We start from the raw sequence: 6403 nt of genomic DNA, 5'->3' as shown, positions 1-6403 counted from the left end.
GAGTGTTGATACATCCTTTAAATAGGCCAGACCATGCTTAGGAATTAACGGTAGGAGTAAATGCTTGGTCAATATCCATAAATATATGCTGAGAATCAGTCAGAGAATCACCACCAATATCCCAGACTATCTTTGAATACCTTTTATAGCTCTTGACTGTTTCCAGAAACAGCTGTTTCAAGACTATTCCATAAATATTGTCAGACACGTTACAAGCTATGTCTTAACATTTGATACTGCTTCTGTCTGTGTTCTTCATATATCCTCCCTATCACCATTTTCTAAAGCCACTTTCTCACCTCCAATGGTAGCTTGACATCTGGCACCACACATCTACATTTCCTTATATAACTTCCAGCAGGTACATAGGATATCTTATGTTAAGACATCACATATGACATCTTGTGAACACTCTGTCCTTTTTGTTCACAAGGCATACTATCAGCAGTTAAACTACATAACAGTAGTTTAATCAGCAACAAAAGCAAAAACAATTACTAGCTATGGCTACTAGTAATACACATATGCACAAGGGTACTTCTCCTCCCCCTAAATATGTGCAACAACAACAGAATTACTAGTTATGGATGCAACTAGTAAGACACACAAATGCACAATGCACAAGGGTACTTCTTCTCCCCCTAAATCTGTGCATTCATCAAATAACAGCTACTATAACTCCAACACCTGTACCAGCCAGAATGTTATACTGGTATCTGCTTCCATATTCCCTTATGACTGTAAGTCTCAGAAGGAAATAACAATATTGTCCAAGGCAATGTCATGACATCCGGTCAGACATTCTTCTGCTCACTCAGCCTTGACACACACCACATCATCCCACTAACTAACAAGGTTCCATACCTTGTTATCTAAGAACACATAGACCACAAGCTTGATGATTACTTGCAGTGCAAAGACAGAACTCCCCCTGTCATGAACACCAATCTCTCCTCTTGAAACATGGAGATCACACATGAACATATCCAACACCCCCAGGTTGGACCTTCACAAACTTCCTGATTCAAAGAGAACCCAGACCACTTGATAAATGGAAAACATAAGACGTATCTTCATGTCTTCAAGAGCACGCCCTCTGTTCAACCCTCTTGGCTGAACACATCCATACTCTGTGTCAATTTCTCTTCCAACCAGAACAGAAAACCACAAATCAGTCCAATTCAATCATCAATGGATGACTTGAATGAGCTACAAGTCTTACGACTAAACAGACACACACCCTATCACTCTCTCTCAATTTTGCTCAGTCTTGGTTGTGTCTTCAAACAGGTTTTCTGAGTCCCTTTTTATAGAAACATTGGACATCTTGAAAACCCTAAATATATTTTCCAATCAAATCTTTTTATAACAGTTGTAAAGATCTTCCTAGAAAATAAACAAATCTGGTTGAAATCCCTGATAGAATGCGCCAGCTAGCCATATCTTCAATCAACCAATGATTGCCATTAATTGTGCAATCACAAAACACCAGACATTCATACTGAATGTTCTGTGTACAGGATGTCATGACATCAGGTCTGACATCTGGAAAAATCCTGCATAATCCAGTTTCCTTTTATAGCAGGTACAACCATATCAGATACCATGACATTGTGTATGTCATCTGAAACAATCCTGCATGAACATGTCTTCCAATTAAGCTCCAGCAGGTACATCCAATATCAGAAGCCTTAGCATTGTAAGTGGCATTCTGAAACAATCCTGCATGCACATGTTCTTGAACTCTAGCAGGTACAAACTCCAAGAGATGACTAGAAAACACCTCCTTTTGTCTTCAACTTACTACTTTTCTGCTCAAAAGTAACTTGTCTCGGACTATCCTCAAGAATAATCAGTTGCCATATGTAGATTATCTTGATTCTTCGAACTCACTCCTGAGATAGACCAAGTGCCACTGGTTGATTACCTCCTTCATGAATCCTCATATGAAAAAGTCAAATGCCATTCTTTTGACCTCTTCACGTTTGTCAGACTTCTCCCAAAGATATTCTGACCTTTCAAGTGAGACTTGAACTTCAAGCTTTTTGAAGTATGCAATCTACAACCCTGTAGGCCTTTCTATCTCAAGTTGATGTGTCACTTCACCAACTAAGATTCTGAAGTTGAACCAAATGTCATCACATTGTGTTTTGACATCTAGCTATTGAATTCAGCTCCTTCTTATGCCACTTGAAAGAACTTCCTCCCTTCACAGAACAAGAGTTCAATGTTCTCATAGACTTGATTGTGGAACCAAGTTTGAGAAACATTCTCCATCCTGCAGGCATGCAGTTAAGTCATCCAAGATCACACCTTGATAAATCCCTGCTTCTTCTCCAAAGACATCATACACTCTGATGCATGAGTCTTCAGAAGGACCAGTTAGAAACTATCCCTTCAGCTATACCAAGGGTTCCACTTCCTAAAGCAAAGTTGTTTCCATGATGTCAAGATTGCTGCCACTTGTTCTTGACTCCATAGTGTGCATTAGCTAATGCACTTCCTTACCTAGATCAGAAGTAAACTGATCCAAGTAACCACCATCAGGACTATGATGTTTTCTTCTTCTTATACACACCAAGGCTGAACATGTTTCTTGCCAAGAAACCTTTTCAGAGATCATATGCTTTTGCTGCCACCAAAGTGATAGATCATAAACCAATGTACTATCCTTCCTGTGATTCTGCACAGGATCTTGAAGATGAGATGTTCCAACATCCTTTAAAAACATCATTTATCTTGAGCTCCAAGGATAATCAATTTAAATACTTGTACTTGGCACAAGTAGACATTGATCTTAAATCCTTTCCCAATATTCCTTTCAGATACTTCCACCATAAGACTACTTTGAAAATATTCTTCTAGTGTCAACATCTTCTGCTTGCAAGCACCTCAACAGTTTTGAAAATCTTCCCAGATTGAATTCACCCTTAGGAATGAGAGAGATGAATTATTCCTTGCAAATGTGTCACACAACCACCAGAACCCATGTGACACAGGTCAACAGCCAACCAGACCCTAGGCTGACCGAACGTGAGGAGGTTAACCAAAACTCCTCCTCAAATTAACAATCATGGAAACTTCACACCAATATCCATGCATTGTACAGACATGTCTCAACATGACATACACCATCCCTACCAGTGGCAACTAACTCTATGAGTTATACCCATACATACTCCAATCACACCAATCAGACTCCAGCTGACCATCAGTACTAGTGAAAGAAAACAACACCAGTCAATAGTAGATATGCATTGCCAGAGCATACTACCTCAACTAACCTCTGAATCTTCATATTCTCACTCCTTGAAAGAACTGCCACTTCTGAGCGTGGTGTTTGAATAACAAGATTCATGGTCCCAATCCTCTTAAATGAAATAGCAACCAGGTTACCCCATCATTGACTTCTAACATCTAGGGGACTTGTCTTCCCACACAACATAATACTTCAGGGAACAACTATCCAACCCTGATCAATCTACAGGAATAAGACAATCAGCAGGAAATTTCACAATGTCACATCTCAACCAGCTCCACTTCTAGAGATCAGACTTCTAAAAGTGACCTTCTTGAGCACACACACAGTTGACCCTACCCTTGTCAACTTAGCAAACACAGATGTCTCCTCTTCCAGGTCATGAGTAGGTTCCAAACAAAAGTATCCCTTTGTTTGACACCTAAACACATATGCTCTTCAACCAGTAGTTGCATACTTGTTGAACAACATGTTCTAACATTACATAGAACATTAGTTCCCCCTCCTTGGAACAAACCCTCCTTGAAAATCTTCAAGGTCTTCATATACACTACCCAAGAGAGTAAAAGAATAAGTGATCAGGTGATTCTTACCATCCTGAAGTGAGAACGTCATGATGAGTGGACTTGAGGAGACTCATGTATCTTTGACATCTTCAGTAGATTATGATGAAATCTTGAATACAACAGCTTTTCATCCACATGAGGGGAACCTTCATTAGAGTTTGAGTTTAGCCAGGTATTATGCAGCGGAAATCATAATACAACTCAACCTATGGCCACGCACTTCACCAGATCAACCTCCAAGAACATACCAAGTTTGAATATGTTTTAATACTAGCATAGCTGTTCCACACAAAGGCCAATTGCCAACCTCCAGAGACAGTCACACACAGTTCCTGTCATGAATAGTCCATCCACCTACTTCAAGGGACCATTCAGGGAAATCACAGAACCTTCCACAGGTTCCAATCATCAGTACTGGCATAACTCCTTGTAAGATACCAGAAAGTATCACCCATGGATCTCATCCAGAGACAAAACAAGATGCCTGCTCTGATACCAATTGAAATTCTGGTATAGTCAGAGTTCAGATGTTCTACACTAAGTCATGACATCTGATCCAACATTGCTACTAATACAGCAAGACAGTTAGAAAAATTAAAACCCAGTACTCATATGCACATAGTCCCAGATGTCACGACATCTGCTACTCTACCACCATGGACAGAAGAACATCCAGTTATGTCCATCTAGTACAAAGACACAACAGAGATCAAACATAGCACTTATGTTTATTGATCCTGCCCAGTTATCAGCATGATGTCTCAACATTGATTTGAACATCACCTGTTCCAATATTACAGAAGGGTGAACTGTAACAGACCAACCAGTCTATCAGTAACAGCAGTCAATCATGAATGTCATAACATTTTGTTTTGCAATCAGACTGCAGGCTATGTGTCAAGTCTGTTATTCTCTTCATAAACAGACTAGAAACAGACTGAGTTATAACAGACAAAATATAGTGTGCAGAAGGTAAAAACACCAGTAATTGTTAACCCAGTTCGGTACAACATTACCTACTCTGGGGGCATACCAAGCCAGGAAGAAGATCCACTATTAGCAGTATTAATTCAGAGTTAAACTCCCCCGTTTACAACTCTTCACTTAATCCCTACCCAATGCAATCTATACCTAGGCACTCCTAGATAGAAACCTCCAGTTTCCATTCCTATCACTACAATTACCATGTAATGCTTAGACAACTTGAACATGCTTCACAACTTCGTTCAAGAACATAACAACTCTTGCCTACAGGCTTTGAGTTACAAATAATCTCATGCTTTCAAGCACTGAGAAACACCTGGTAACCTTCCCACAGGTTGGGAGGTTTACCTCACCCCCCCCCCTAATTTTTACATTGTTTGAGGCTTACAAAACCTAGGTTACAATATACTATTTATAACCTAACCACCCAACTGGATTTGGGCCTTCAGAAATTGCAGCAAATCTTTCCTTTGCTGTTACAGAGCTGGCAGAATTCTTCTGCTACAATCAAGGTCTTCAATCTTTTATTTCCTAAAAGATCTCCATATTTGGGAACTGTATATTCACCAAATATATTTACCAAATCTTCTGATTGAATCTTCAAGATCTTCACATAGGAGATAGGATATTCACCAGATCTCCTAATTAATCACAAACCAAACCAGAATTAACTGATTCAGTTTGGTACACATGTGAGATGTCACAGTCCCGATGTCGTGACATCTTACATGACATGTTGGTCCAAATGTTGAACTTCTTCAACCCAACATATTAAAACAACAGAGGTGATAGACTTTATTTGTTTTACAAAATTAATGCCAATCTTAAGGTACTAACATTTTCAAAAGTTTTCATCTCCTCAAGTACACCTTCCATCCATTTTGGAATTTCTACAGTAGCCTGTACACTTTTTGGAATTTCGACATTAGATAATTCTGAGGTGAAGGCAGATAGAGATGAAGACAATTTTGAATATGATATAAAATTGAACATAGGGTGTTTTGTGCAAGATCTAACATGTTTTTGAATGGCAACAAGATGATTTATATCAAGATACAGAATACAACTATCATAAATAGAGATAGACTTACCTTTCCTTTTCTTGGGAGGTTAATCATTCCCTAGTTCAGCTTCCCGACGATGTTGAGATGTGGACTCATTCCTTTCTTTATGGTGCTTTTTCACATAAACCTTCCTTTTCCAAGTCATGTTTCCTACTTCAAATTTGTTATCTTTAAGTGACTCATTATTTTGTGGCATTTAAATTAGATAATCATTTTCAATATTCTCATTGTTTTCTACATGAGAAGATGTATGCTCAGATTCACCAAGTTCCTTACTCATAACAGAAGTAGTATCGGATAAAGAATCATGGCCATTTTCTGTTGGTGTAGAAGTATAAGTCTTAGAACTTTGTGGTACATGCAAAGGTAAACTATTTTAAAAAAACACATGTGATTAGTCTGAAATGAGTCTTTAGTTTATACCCCCCCCCCCTGAAATGCAAATGAATGAATGCACATGTTAGGGATGGAATGCAAATAGTTACGTAACATCCATAGATTCAAAGCCTTGATGGTATAACAACCCAGGT

This window comes from Lathyrus oleraceus, chromosome 5, assembly GCF_024323335.1.
Source record: "Lathyrus oleraceus cultivar Zhongwan6 chromosome 5, CAAS_Psat_ZW6_1.0, whole genome shotgun sequence".
NCBI lineage: Eukaryota > Viridiplantae > Streptophyta > Magnoliopsida > Fabales > Fabaceae > Lathyrus > Lathyrus oleraceus.
This window is presented reverse-complemented; position numbering follows the sequence as displayed.